The 14437-nt window shown below is 45.7% G+C and overlaps 1 protein-coding gene and 1 long non-coding RNA gene across 4 annotated transcripts in view; one reads left to right on the top strand and one right to left on the bottom strand.

Annotated features, from left to right (window-relative positions):
• Positions 1 to 1552, bottom strand: part of ccr6a (chemokine (C-C motif) receptor 6a) — a 68558-nt gene extending 67006 nt beyond the window's left edge. The window contains exon 1 of the mRNA XM_072503431.1: positions 1484 to 1552. The gene's annotated coding sequence lies outside the window, so the exon portion shown is untranslated. The remainder of the gene's footprint in view (positions 1 to 1483) is intronic.
• LOC140419543 (uncharacterized) overlaps positions 1530 to 14437 on the top strand; it is a 143172-nt gene continuing 130264 nt past the window's right edge. For 2 of the 3 annotated variants that reach the window (XR_011945851.1, XR_011945858.1), the window contains exon 1: positions 1530 to 1665. This is a non-coding gene — a long non-coding RNA (uncharacterized lncRNA). The remainder of the gene's footprint in view (positions 1666 to 14437) is intronic. The other variant, XR_011945852.1, reaches the window with a different exon arrangement.

The following is a 14437-nucleotide window of genomic DNA, read 5'->3' as shown; positions in this document are numbered from 1 at the left end:
TTGGGATCAATTCCTTTTGCCTTGGAGACTTCGGATGAGCACCATTCAGTCCTGGTCTCTGCAAACGGGGGCCAGATGGAACGGCGCTCGTGGGGGTCTCCCAAGGGAGTGGAGGTCCCCAGAGTAGGGGGGTATCCTGGCACTGCTGGTGGCGCCTGGGCACTGCCAGGCTGTCACCTTGGCTGTGCCACCTGTGTTCCAGCCTGGCACAGCCAAGATGCCCTGGTAGCACTGCCAGCTGGCATGGCCACTGCCAGGGAGCCCCAGAGCCCCCCTGTAGTGAGTCGGGGGGTTTGGGGGTCAAGTCAGGGGCTTGAGAGATCCAGATGCCATATTTAAATTTTGTCCCAATCTCTCCCTGCACTGAGGAGTTTCGGCCAACGGGTCTCCTCAATGCAGGAAACGGGACTAAGGTCAGCCGCTGTTTATCCTTCTGTACTACAGGGATTGTACGATATGTAAAGCCAATTCAAGCACGCGAAGGTACACGACACAAAAGGATTTAAGATCTACAATGACAGTCCGTGTGAACGAGAATTGTTACAAATAGTCCAAAACAGAATTACCGGGCCAAAAGGCACTGGGCGCAGATACAGTGTAGAAAATAGGGTAGGAATATTGGAAAGCCTTTGGCAATCTCTGTAAGTAATCAGCAAACGGCGTCAACACGCAATTGAAAGGTTTCAAAAGCGGGGACATTGCACAACTATATCTACGCTAGTATTAAGAGCCCACATCAATAATCGGTCAGTTGAAAAAAACAGAATGTGAAAATGCTGAGTTTGAGAGGTTTAAGATAACCCCAGTACACGGGACAAGTTTGAGTTGGAAATCTCGGGGCTCTTTACCTGGTTTGAGAACCAACGGGCTGATGTCTCCAACCTCATTCTGACCATCAATCTGACACCAAGCTTTGGTCACAGACAGCTTTCCATCTACTTCCAGAACCCCCCCGCCCCCCCAGAGAAGCTGACTCCCAAAAATAATGCACGATGGAGATGGAAATTCCAACCCCCGCCCAGTCCTCTGAAACATTAACACACACACACAAAAAAAGAGCAACTTCATGAGTTCTTAAAACGCGTGCACAGAATGCTGGAAACTCTCACAAGTCATTTCTGTTCAAGGAAAAGCTACATTATTCCGCTGACACACTTGCCCTCCTGTCAGTTTCAAATAAGTCACAATGTATCAATGGATGATCAGTTACAAGGTAGTTTGTGATCCAGATTTATTTACAAAATTGCACTTTGATTTTGTTATTCAAATCGACAGGCATTTGTTTCCAATGCTTCTTAACTAAGGCGGCAGGACATTAAATCTTAATCATTAATTTTGCAGGTATTTGGAGCCGTTTTTCTCAATAAATAACATCATCACACAACAAAAGTTACCCCCCCCCCCACCCCTCTCCCCAATCCAGTGCAAATTGATCTCCAGTGAAGTGTGTGGAGTAAGGCCAGGGTTAAAGAGAATTCCTTACCGGGCATCCGATGGAGCTTTCCCACAGGCTGAGCGTCGATGTGGACCTGCCGCTGAGAGCTGCATTCGCCGGGCAGGGTGCATCAAGGTGGAAACACTCAGACGCAGCAACAGGAAACATAACAGAATCAGTTTCAATAATCTGCGGTTTGCCCACATCATGCGTGAGATACAAAACAACAGGTCAGTCAGCATCTGTGGGGAGAGCAGCCAACTTGGCCTTGGAACTTCCAGCACTCTCTCTTGGATTATGAGGGACTTGGATAGAGTAGACAGGAATAAACCTTTCCCCTCGGTGGAGGGGTCAATGACCCGGGGGAACAGAATCAAGGGCAAGAGATTTAGAGGGGATGTGAGGAAAAATATTTTCACCCAGAGGGTGGTGGGAGTCTGGGACTCTGCCTGAAAGTGTGGTGGAGGCAGAGATCCTTATAACATTTAAGAAGTATTTAGAGGGCGGCACAGTGATTAGCGCTGCTGCTTCACAACTCCAGGGACCCGGGTTCAATTTCGGCCTCGGGTAACTGCGTGGAGTCTGCACCTTCTTCCTGTGTCTGCGTGGGTTTCCTCCGGGTTACCTGTTTACTCCCACAGTCCAAAGATGTGCAGTTTAGGTGGGGTTATGGGGACAGGGCAGGGGAATGGGCCTGGATAGAGTGCCCTTTCGTAGGGTCAGTGCAGAGTCGATGCGCTGAATTGCCTCCTGCACAGTAGGGATTCTATGGTTCTATGTGCACTTGTGATGCCAAGGCATACAAGGCTATGAGCCAAGTGCTGGAAAATGGGATTAAAATACTTAGATAGTTGTTTCTAACCGGTGCAGACACGATGGGCTGAATTACCCTTTTTGTGCTGCAGGCCTCTATGACTGCTGCCGGTGGCCGGAGGCGGGAATCCTAGGAGTGTTGTTGATTCCTTTCTCCACACTTTTGTTTATGGGTTATAAATATTATTGGATATCGGAGAAATGGGTGGTTGGGAGCAGGCCAGGTGATGAAATGTACCCTCACCCTAGACTTGACAACACCTAAAATGGATGCTTCATGTGCGGAACCTTAGGACTGAAAAATATTACAGGTGAACAAATTAAAAATGAAGAAAATGAGAGGTTGAGGAAAATAGACACATACACACAGGTTCGAGTAGAAATATATTAAGCTGCTTATGTGGAAAACAGGAAATAAACAACTTCAGGGCATTCAAAAGTGCTCCACCTGTTAAAGTGCAGACACTGTTGCACAACGGCCAGATTTCACAAAAAGCAATGAAATAAATGTCCAGATAATGTAATAATAACAATCTTTATTATTGTCACAAGTAGGCTTACATTACCACTGCAATGAAGTCACTGTGAAAATTCCCTAGTCACCACATTCCGGTGCCTGTTCGGGTACACAGAGGGAGAATTCAGAATGTCCAATTCACAAACAGTACGTCTTTCGGGACTTGTGGGAGGAAACCGGAGAACCCGGAGGAAACCCACACAGACCCAGAGAGAACGTGCAGACTCCACACAGACAGTGACCCAAGCCGGGAATCGAACCTGGACCCTGGAGCTGTGAAGTCATAGTGCTAACCACTGTGCTACCGTGCTGTGTATTTTAAGTAATGTTGGCCGGGGCACCAGGAGAGCTCCCTTGCTCTTCCTCGAATGGTGCTATGGGATCTTTTACATTTACTGGAGGGCAGATGCAGCCTCCGTTTAATGCCATATCCAACAGACAGCAACTCTCCAGCATTGTAGATCTTCCTCAGTATTGCACTGGAGTGCAGCCTAGATTATGTGCCCAAGTCCCTGGAGTGAGACTTGAACACTTGAATTCTCAAGCTTCTGTCTCATAGCAAGATGATGGCAATTCATCTCTCACTGTCACCACACCCCTCCCATCCCGTCCCAGAAACACTGACATACCAACCCCACAGCAAACCACGCCAAAGAAAAAGTAGGTATTTTATTTCAGGTTGGAAGTTCATACGAACTTCTGAAATATCAATATGGGACATTAAGGACCATCATGTGAGAAATTGAAGCCCATTTACAGAATATGGGTGAATAATTGAAGCAGTGGTGGTGGAGGGGTGGGGAAAGTTAGTCTGAAATGAAGACGCAAAAAATGGCAAAGATGACAAAAGTGGCGGAAAAGATTTTAAAGGTTCAACATTTATGGTGCAAACTAAACCAGTCTGCAAAGTGTTGTTCCAGATAGACCCCATCCTAAATATCAACCTCTTCCCTACCTTCCCCAAAACAAGAGCACAGGCAATGCTATAGCTTAAACATTGAACTGAGGCTCCATCTTCCCTTTCTTCCACTGCCAATATTCAAAACAAGGGAAGTTCTCCTGACCAACATCATTTAAACAAAGCTGCCTGATCATGTGTTTCCTGCTGAAGAGAAAGCAGGAGCCATAGTCAAGGTCTGAAAATATTAAAGTTAAAGAGAGCTCCAAAGTGTTCAATGGACAATACCATGCTATGAGTTTGCATTGAGTTTCATTGAAACAACATAGAAGAACCAAGAATATGAAGCCCAGACAACCAGTGACATAAACTTAGTAATTGCAATGTTCATGCAAACATTACATGTAATAGGGTCCTCAACAGAGTCATTATGACAGCAAACCTTATTTCTAATACACCACCATCTTAAATTATTCATAAGCAAGTTAGAATTGAATTTGTTTTCACAAAAAATGCTGGAAAGACAAGCATTTATTGTATCGCACCTTTCATGATCTTCGGAAGTCCCAAAGCCAATTAAGTACTTATCAAATTGCTGTTGAAATGTAGGAAATACAGCTGTCAATTTGCACAAAACGGGCTCCCAGAGTCAGCAACTATATTCTTCGGCGATCGCTCACTAAAGGGTATGATTATCCACCTAAGATACTCCGTGTTCCTGATCATGGGTTCTGTAGGTCCTTGTGTAGCTAATGGGCCCGATACGAGAGTCGCATCTTCGGCGGCACACGTGGCAGGTGTTTCCAGAAGGTGGGGTCGGTCCTTGGATTCCAGGTCACTGCCATTTCTTTCTCAGACTCCCTTCCTCGGCCACCTCTTGCCATCAGGTGGACTCGAAGAATTGTGTCCCTTCAATTAGAAGGTTCCTCCAAGTAGTTCTGAGCAAGTGTCTCTCAGACGTCTATGTTACATTTCTTGAGGTAAACCTTCAGGTTGTCTTTGAAGTGCTTCCTGGAGAAAGTGCTTTCCTCTTGTTTGGACGAAGATTTGCTTTGGCAGTCAGGATTCTGACATCCTCAGCACATGGCCGGCCCAGCAGAGCTGGATCCGGATTATCATGGCCTCGCTGCTGGTTCTCTTGGCTCCTTCAGGAAGCTGATGTTAGTACACCTGTCCTCACAGCTTATATGGAGACCCCATCTCTGACAGTGTTGATGGTACCTCTCGAGGGCCTTGAGGTGACGTTTATATGTAGTCCAAATTTTTGAGCCGTAGAGAAGAGTTCGGAGGAATACTGCCTTGTACACAAGGATCTTGTTGTTAGAACTAATGTTGCGGACATCACAGACTCTTGTCCTTAGGTGTCCAAAGGGGACACTCGCAGATTGGATACGATATTGGATTTCCGTGTTGATGTTCGCCTTAAATGAGAAATGGGTCCCCAGGTAGGGGAATTGTTCCACGTATAGTAGGTTTCTCCATTAATCTTATTGGAGGGAGAGACCGGATCTTGTCCTGGGGCAATTTGGGGCGGGTTGGTAAAGAACTTGAGTCTTCTACAAGTTGAGACTGAGATCAATTCTTCGGTATCTATAGAAGGGAATTTAGTGTGTGGATTAGTAGCCGCTTAAGGGTATGCATTTTTACCTAGCTGCTTGACTATATTTTATAAGAATAGGCGTTTGGCAAAGCATGATGGACATTTCACCATATTTTACTTTATTCTGTATAAACATTTTGGAAGGTTGTATAATGTAAACAAATGCTACAGCTGCACTATTTTTCTGCTGAAAATGTGCTTTGAAATTGTTTTAGCCAAAGACAGAAAACATACCAAGATAACTTGTCTTGAACATTCCCATGGTCTGTTTGTGTAAACATGGCTGTAGAAGCCTGTTTTTGTCCTCGAGGTTGTGTACTTCATGGTATAAATATGTGCTCTTAATACTGTAATACAGGGGATTCTGGAATGGCCTTTGTTAAATAAATTTTATAAATTTTATAAATTTAGAGTACCCAATGATTTTTTTTTCCAATTAAGAGACAATTATTATTATTATTATTTACGTAGCCAATCCACCTAACCAGCACATCTTTGGGTTGTGGGAATGAAACCCACGCAGACACGGGGAGAGTGTGCAAACTCCACACGGACAGTGATACAGGGCCGGGATTTGAACCAGGGTCCTCAGCGCCATAGTCCCAGTGCTAACCACTGCGCCACCGTGCTGCCCTTTGGAATGGCCTTTTGACCATCTCAGCCCCTCCATGACTCGTGTCCAAAATAAATAACCTTTCGCGAACCTCGAAGTATCTGACTTGTTATTTCCACGACAGTATCCTTCCGCGAATGTGTCAAGCAAGGCTTGGATATTCTCTTGTGAGGGAGGGGAGATTGATGTCATCCATATGCTGAAGTTCCACAAATAGTGTCAGTGTCGTCTTCTTCTTGGATTTCAACCGGTTGAGGTTGAAAGGTTTTCAGCCTATCCTGTGTAGACAGTGTCCACTCCACTGGGGAGCTTGTTCTTGACAAGGTGAAGGATGGTGGTGATGAAGATGGAGAAGGGTTGGGGATGATGACACATCCCTGCTTAACTCCATTCTCAAACTCAAAGGTTTCAGTCTTATTTCCATCGGTGAGGATTGTCGCCAACATCCTGTTGTGAAGCAGTTGGAGGAGGTTCATGAATTTCTCTGGACAGGATCTTCCATAGCATTTCCCAATTGACTTGGTCAGATGGATCAAAGTCATGTAGAGTGGCTGATGTTGCTCCTGGCATTTCTCTTGATGTTGAATCATGTCCATTGCTCCACAGTTTGGTCGGAAGCCACACTAGCTTTCTGGAAGGATTTCTGCAGAGACTGGGAAAAGGGGCTAGCGGGAATTTGGGTGATGATCTTCTCAGAGATGGAGAGTAGGGAGATTCCTTGGTAATTCCAACAGTCTGATTTGACTCCTTTCTTGAAGACAAGAATTGAAGTGCATAAGTTGGGAACATAGGCTGTCAGGGAAGGACACAAGTGAAATGTGGAACTTGTTCAAGGAATAGGTACTACGTGTCCTTGATATGTATGTCCCTGTCAGGCAGGGAAGTGATGGTCGAGTGAGGGAACCATGGTTGACAAGAGAGGTTGAATGTCTTGTTAAGAGGAAGATGGAGACTTATGTAAGGCTGAGGACACAAGGTTCAGACATGGCGCTGGAGGGATACAGGATAGCCAGGAGGGAACTGAAGAAAGGGATTAGGAGAGCTAAGAGAGGGCATGAACAATCTTTGGTGGGTAGGATCAAGGAAAACCCCAAGGCCTTTTACACATATGTGAGAAATATGAGAATGACTAGAGCGAGTGTAGGTCCGATCAAGGACAGTAGCGGGAGATTGTGTATTGAGTCTGAAGAGATAGGAGAGGTCTTGAACGAGTACTTTTCTTCAGTATTTACAAATGAGAGGGGCCATGTTGTTGGAGAGGACAGTGTGAAACAGACTGGTAAGCTCGAGGGAATACTTGTTAGGAAGGAAAATGTGTTGGGCATTTTGAAAAACTTGAGGATAGACAAGTCCCCCGGGCCTGACGGGATATATCCAAGGATTCTATGGGAAGCAAGAGATTAAATTGCAGAGCCGTTGGCAATGATCTTTTCGTCCTCACTGTCAAAAGGGGTGGTACCAGGGGATTGGAGAGTGGCAAATGTCGTGCCCCTGTTCAAAAAAGGGACGAGGGATAACCCTGGGAATTACAGGCCAGTTAGTCTTACTTCAGTGGTAGGCAAAGTAATGGAAAGGGTACTGAAGGATAGGATTTCTGAGCATCTGGAAAGACACTGCTTGATTAGGGATAGTCAGCACGGATTTGTGAGGGGTAGGTCTTGCCTCACAAGTCTTATTGAATTCTTTGAGAAGGTGACCAAGCATGTGGATGAAGGTAAAGCAGTGGATGTAGTGTACATGGATTTTAGTAAGGCATTTGATAAGGTTCCCCATGGTAGGCTTCTGCAGAAAGTAAGGCATGGGATAGTGGGAAATTTGGCCAGTTGGATAACGAACTGGCTAACCGATAGAAGTCAGAGAGTGGTGGTGGATGGCAAATATTCAGCCTGGAGCCCAGTTACCAGTGGCATACCGCAGGGATCAGTTCTGGGTCCTCTGCTGTTTGTGATTTTCATTAATGATTTGGATGAGGGAGTTGAAGGGTGGGTCAGTAAATTTGCAGATGATACGAAGATTGGTGGTTGTGGATAGTAAGGAGGGCTGTTGTCGGCTGCAAAGAGATATAGATAGGATGCAGAGCTGGGCTGAGAAGTGGCAGATGGAGGTTAACCCTGAAAAGTGTGAGGTTGTCCATTTTGGAAGGACAAGTATGAATGTGGGATACAGGGTTAACGGTAGAGTTCTTGGCAATGTGGAGGAGCAGAGAGATCTTGGGGTCTATGTTCATACATCTTTGAAAGTTGCCACTCAAATGGATAAAGCTGTGAAGAAGGCCTATGGTGTGCTAGCGTTCATTAACAGAGGGATTGAATTTAAGAGCTGTGAGGTGATGATGCAGCTGTACAAAACTTTGGTAAGGCCATATTTGGAGTACTGTGTATAGTTCTGGTCGCCTCAGTTTAGGAAGGATGTGGAAGCTTTGGAAAAGGTGCAAAGGAGATTTACCAGGATGTTGCCTGGAATGGAGAGTAGGTCTTACGAGGAAAGGTTGAGGGTGCTAGGCCTTTTCTCATTAGAACGAAGAAGGATGAGGGGCGACTTGATAGAGGTTTATAAGATGATCAGGGGAATAGATAGAGTAGATAGTCAGAGACTTTTTCCCCGGGTGGAACAAACCATTACAAGGGGACATAAATTTAAGGTGAATGGTGGAAGATGTAGGGGGGATGTCAGAGGTAGGTTCTTTACCCAGAGAGTAGTGGGGGCATGGAATACACTGCCTGTGGAAGTAGTTGAGTCGGAAACATTAGGGACCTTCAAGCAGCTATTGGATAGGTACATGGATTACGGTAGAATGATAGAGTGTAAATTAATTTGTTCTTAAGGGCAGCACGGTAGCATTGTGGATAGCACAATTGCTTCACAGCTCCAGGGTCCCTGGTTCGATTCCGGCTTGGGTCACTGTCTGTGCGGAGTCTGCACGTCCTCCCCGTGTCTGCGTGGGTTTCCTCCGGGTGCTCCGGTTTCCTCCCACAGTCCAAAGATGTGCAGGTTAGGTGGATTGGCCATGATAAATTGGCCTTGGTGTTGGATGGGGTTGCTGGGTTATGGGGATAGGGTGGAGGTGTTGACCCTGGGTAGGGTGCTCTTTCCAAAAGCCGGTGCAGACTCGATGGGCCGGGTGGCCTCCTTCTGCACTGTAAATTCTATGATAATCTATGATTAATCTAGGACAAAGGTTCGGCACAACATGGGCCGAAGGGCCTGTTCTGTGCTGTATTTTTCTATGTTCTATGTTCTAAGATGGTGGCTATGACGGCATCCCTGAGGTCAGCATGTTCTCTCATTAAATGGAGAAAACTCCACACAGTCACCCAAGGTCAGAATCGAACCCGGGTCCCTGGCGCTATGAGGCAGCAGTGCTAACCACTGTGCCACCATGTGCCCTTCCATACAAGGCTGATGTTTTCTCTGTCTCTCAAAAGAGTTCTGTCCTTACTCCATGCAGGTTTGAGGCCTAAGGTGTTGGGTCTATATATTGCCTTGATGGCACTGAAGAAGCCCCGTGCTCGTTGGTGAGGAGTTGTAGCTCCTTAGCTTTCTCAGTCCACTATTGGTTCTTGATTTCCCTAGTTCTTCTTTGTACCTCCACCGTTGCTGTTTGGTGAGTTCTCCTCTTTGCCTTGCCAGTGATGTCATTCTGCCAGGTGCAGAGAGCTTTCCTCTTCTTGTCGATGAGGTCATGGATGATGTGGTCATTTTCGTCGAACAAGTCTTTGTGTTTCCAGGTCTGTCAGCTGATGGTTTCTTCACAGCTTGAGATGATGGCTGTCGTCAGCTCTTTCCAGCTTTCCTCCACTCCATTAGAATGAACGCTTTGGAGATTTTGGAGAAGGCATTGTTGGAAGTTCACAAGCATGCTTGGCTCTTGAAGCAGTCAACTTTGATCTTTTTCCTGAGTTGTTCTTTTATCTTCCGCTGCTTCTGGTGGGGTTTGATGGACATTGAGGAGCGGATAAGCCTGTGGTCTGTCCGACAGTCACCTGCACTGGTCATTGCTTTGGTGATGGGGGCTTCCTTTGGGTCTCAGTATCAGACGATAACATGGTCGATCACGTGCCAGTGCTTTGATCGTGGGTGTCTCCATGAAGTCTTAAACTTGTCATTTTGGTGGAACAGTGTGTTATTGATGACAAGCTGGTGTTTCGCACATTTGGTGAGCAGGCGAACCCCATTGGAGTTGCAATTCCCAACTCCTCCCATCCGGTGGTTCCTTTACAAAGTTGCGAGTCTTTTCCAACCCTGGCGTTGAAGTCCACAAGGAGGATGCTCTTATCCTCCTTAGGAATGTTGGAGAGTATGGGGCCCAGTGTGGAGTAGAAGCATTCATTGGACTCATCATCAGCATTAAGGGTTGGGACATAGTCACTCACGACCATTGCCTGCTGGTCCTTGGCAAGTTGCAGACGGAGGGTCATGAAGCCTTCGTTGATGTCAACAGTGAGCTCTGAGAGTCAGTTGAGCAGTTTGTTCTTGATGCCGAACCCAATTCCTGGGCTGATCCTCTGATATTCCTCTCCAGAAGAAGTTGTAACCACCACATCTTCCCTCAGCTGATCTTCGCCTGTTCTTCGGGTCTTTCGCAGGTCAGCGATGCCAGTGTTGAAGTACCTGAGTTCACAGGCAACAAGGGCAGTTCTCCATTTCGGTCGATGGTTTTGCTTGTTATCTATGAGGGTTCATACATTCCAGGTTTAGGAATTGAGCTTAATGCATTTACAGAGGAAATATTTGGCCACTTGCCTCTCTGGGCAATGGTTGAGTCCCTGGAATCTGGAGTCTGTGTCAAATGATGTTGGGGGTGGGGGTGATATCTCCAATTTCATTGGGTGACTTTTTTTTCAACTGATGTTTTAATTGGTGCCACTAAAGAATCCGCAGCAAGGTAGGCCCAACATCCAACCCACTCATCACGCCCCCATTCATGGAGGGCCTCTAAAACAGCTGCTAGGCCCTCATTTACCAATCTAAGGGATCGAACACCTGTTTTAGGCTGTTGCCAAATTTTGGATTGGACGATTTTCAGATTCGGGACATAGGACTTAGATTCCTGAAATTGGGCTTCAATGCATCTAGTACAACAAGGCTCATCTTCTCAACTTAATAATAATAATAGCTTATTGTCACAAGTAGGCTTCAATGAAGTTACTGTGAAAAGCCCCGAGTCGCTACATTCCGGCGCCTGTTCGGGGAGGCCGGTATGGGAATTGAACCCGCGCTGCTGGCATTGTTCTGTATTACAAGTCAGCTGTTTAGCCCACTGTGCTAAATCAGCCCCTTGTTTTTTGAATATTGGAAACTATTCTCCAACCTCATTTATTTTGGTTTAAATCATTAGTTAAAAATTCCAAATTGTCCTTTTGGTCCTCCAGCATCAGTGTCTACTTTAACTGATGAGAATGTCACCAATCAGATTCACCTTCCTATCAGTCCCTGTGTGTAGTGTGAGTCCATAAGCTCACAAACTTCCAAATGTCCCTTTTTGGTGCACAGTGGCACAGTGGTTAGCGCTGCTGCCTCACAGCGCCAGGGACCCTGGTTCAATTCCAGCCTTGGGTGACTGTGAGGTGTTTACACTTTCTCCCCATGTCTGCGTGAGTTTCCTCCGGGTGCTCCAGTTTCCTCCCACAGTCCAAAGATATGCAGGTTAGGTGGATTGGCTATGATAAATTGCCCCTCAGTGTCCAAAAGGTTAGGTGGGGTTACTGGGTTACGGGGATAAGGTGGGGGCTTGGGCATTTCCGGAGGGTCAGTGCAGACTCGATGGGCCGAATGGCCTCCTTCTGCACTGTAGGAATTCTATGATGATGATGACATGAAACCTTAATCCTGCTACCAACCTTGCAACAACCTTTAGCTTGGAAATTGTATTGAGAAAGCGGTCGACTTTAATGCTGCTCATGTGATAGTCACATTTGAGTGTAGGTATTATGATGGAAAGGATTCTGCGCCTGCTAATGAATTAAGAAACACAGCCTCCAGCTGAATTAAGTCGATTTATCATCTCTTTTGCCTTTGGGCATTTCTAGCCTGCCATTTTTAGCCTCCCTGCATGTGCTTGTTCAAATTGTTCCTTACCATTTTATTTGTGCCAGAACTTCACTAGATCCCAGCTTTGGAACCTCATGAGTGCGGCAGAAACTAATATTTGGTGCCAGCTGCAACCTGAAAACACTCTTTAGCTGATGCACGCCCATGCTTGCACACCGATATGCACTAAAACTAAGAAGAGTGTGTGCAAGAGGTGCCACTTTGACTATGCTGTAACTGCACACCCAAATGAAATCTACTGTTCTGCCTTGAAAAATGTTGTGGGTCGAAACTAACACATAGCTTGAAAGTGCAGGGAACAATAAGGTGCAATTCAATTGCAGCTGTTTGTCAGAAACATTTCATACTAAATGCCTTTCTCTGATAACAGCCTATGGAAACAAAGAATTATATAAATATTGCATTTCCCTAGCAGTTTAAGTATTTAGAAGTTCTCTTGTTCTATAAAATATATAAATTCACAGAGAGCTCAGAATGATTTGAAAACTTGTTTCTTACTTAAATGTGACAAACATGTACAAGCAAAACAGCACTAGTTGAGCTCAATTGGTCCAATTCTGACTCCTGAAGCCTTGATATTCAAGTTTCACATTGGGCATACTGTATTGTTGGAGACACTGTCCTTTGGGGAACTGAGAAAAACTAAGACCCTCAGCTGGATTTTTAGTCCCCTATAGTGCCAGAAATGAAAGAGGGCAGAAACAGAATTTTGCACCACCAGCTGGCATGTCAGTTCCTGGCTCCATCCCTCCCCGTGCAATTTTCCTGGAGCTGACAGGGGCGGAGGACAAGCAGGGCTACCCGCTCACAAGCAGTGGACATCCAGTTGTCCCATGTAAAGGACTCTTAAAGTCCATTAATGGAACCTGGCTAGGACTTGGAGGTCTGTTTAGCTGCATGTTGATGATCTGACTCCAGAGGCCAGCACTCTGCTCATGGGAGGCCCCCCCCCCCCTCACAGCAGCTGCAAAGGCCTGTTTTAATTTAAATTTGGATAAGTTGGAGATGGGTTCCATTTTGATGCGCTTTCCCAATCACTTAGCTTCCATTCTGTCCTGTTGTTGCTTTCAAGCTGAATGGCCTCTGATTGGCCCTCAGCTTCAAGAGTTTGATTGCCAACCTGAATTGGATGGTGTGGCCGCACTCTGGCTATTAATTGGCTGCTCAGGTAAAATCGCACTGAGTGACTGTGTGAACTTCTGACCCCTATTTCAACCCATCAACGGAGTTCGGAAGCCCACGGGAAATTCTTACCCCTTTGCGCGTTCAAATTAATAAAAGAAAACCCAGCTCATGCCCACCATCACAAAGGCAGTTAGGGATGGGCAATAACTTCTGGCCTAGGCAGCGATGCCCACATCCCATGAAGTAATTAAGTGTCCTTTACAACATTCATCCCTTAACCAGACCTGCCAGAACAGTTTAACAGTCAGCTCACTTTTTTTGGTGCGATCTTACAAGAAAATTAAATTCCTACATGACAACAGTGGGTACACTTCAGAAGTAATAGATTGGTTGCAAAATGCTTTGCAACACTGTAAGAATGTAAAAGGAGATAAATAAAGGCAAGTTGTTCCTTGTACATGTCAAAAACATACAGTCCCGTGAACCATGAAAATTCAGTTCTATCAAACAGTATATTTTAATATTTTATTGGTATAAGGTGCTACATTGCAGCAGTATTAAAAACCTGCCATATACAAATAATGGAGGAAAGTTGCTTTTATTTCAGTTAAAGGGAAATGTACAGTGCTGGACCTGTAAGGATCATTTATGTACAAGCCTCTATTATTGTTAAAGTAAATATTACAAGTTATGGGTTTCGTAACTTTAGCAGGTTTATACTTGAATTTCAGTTTGAACTCATGCAGTCATCACATTATCATAGAATCATAGAATTTACAGTGCAGAAGGAGGCCATCCAGCCCATCGAACCTGCACCGGCCCTTGGTAAGAGCACCCTACCTAAGCCCACACCTCCACCCTATCCCCGTAACCCAATAATCCCTCCCAACCTTTTTGGACACTAAGGGCAATCTAGAATAGTCAATCCACCTAACCTGCACATCTTTGTACCGTGGGAGGAAACCGGAGCACCCGGAGGAAACCCACGCAGGCACGGGGAGAAAGTGCAAACTCCGCACAAACAGTGACCCAAGCCGGGAATCGAACCTGGGACCCTGGAGCTGTGATGCAACTGTGCTAACCGCTGTGTTACTGTGCCCCCATACTAGCAGCAATATCGCTGATTTGAGGGAATTTTCAGTGTTACAACCCCCACGAGACTCACGGGGAGACTAATTGGTCTGTCCCCTAGACCTCTTGCAGGATATAAAAGTCAGTCAGATGATTTGCAAAGGCCAGCTATGTGATTTTCACATCATTACCTGTTTGGGTTTTGAAATGTAACCAGTCTGGTTGGCACATCTGGTTTTCTGTAGTCATGTGACTATGTCATGAGGCTGCCTCTGGAGGCAGACATCTTAAAGCAGTTGAATAATTAAACTCAC

This window comes from Scyliorhinus torazame, chromosome 1 (genome assembly GCF_047496885.1).
Source record: "Scyliorhinus torazame isolate Kashiwa2021f chromosome 1, sScyTor2.1, whole genome shotgun sequence".
Taxonomy (NCBI): domain Eukaryota; kingdom Metazoa; phylum Chordata; class Chondrichthyes; order Carcharhiniformes; family Scyliorhinidae; genus Scyliorhinus; species Scyliorhinus torazame.
Note: the sequence above shows the minus strand (reverse complement) of the source record. Positions and strands in the feature narration are given on the sequence as shown.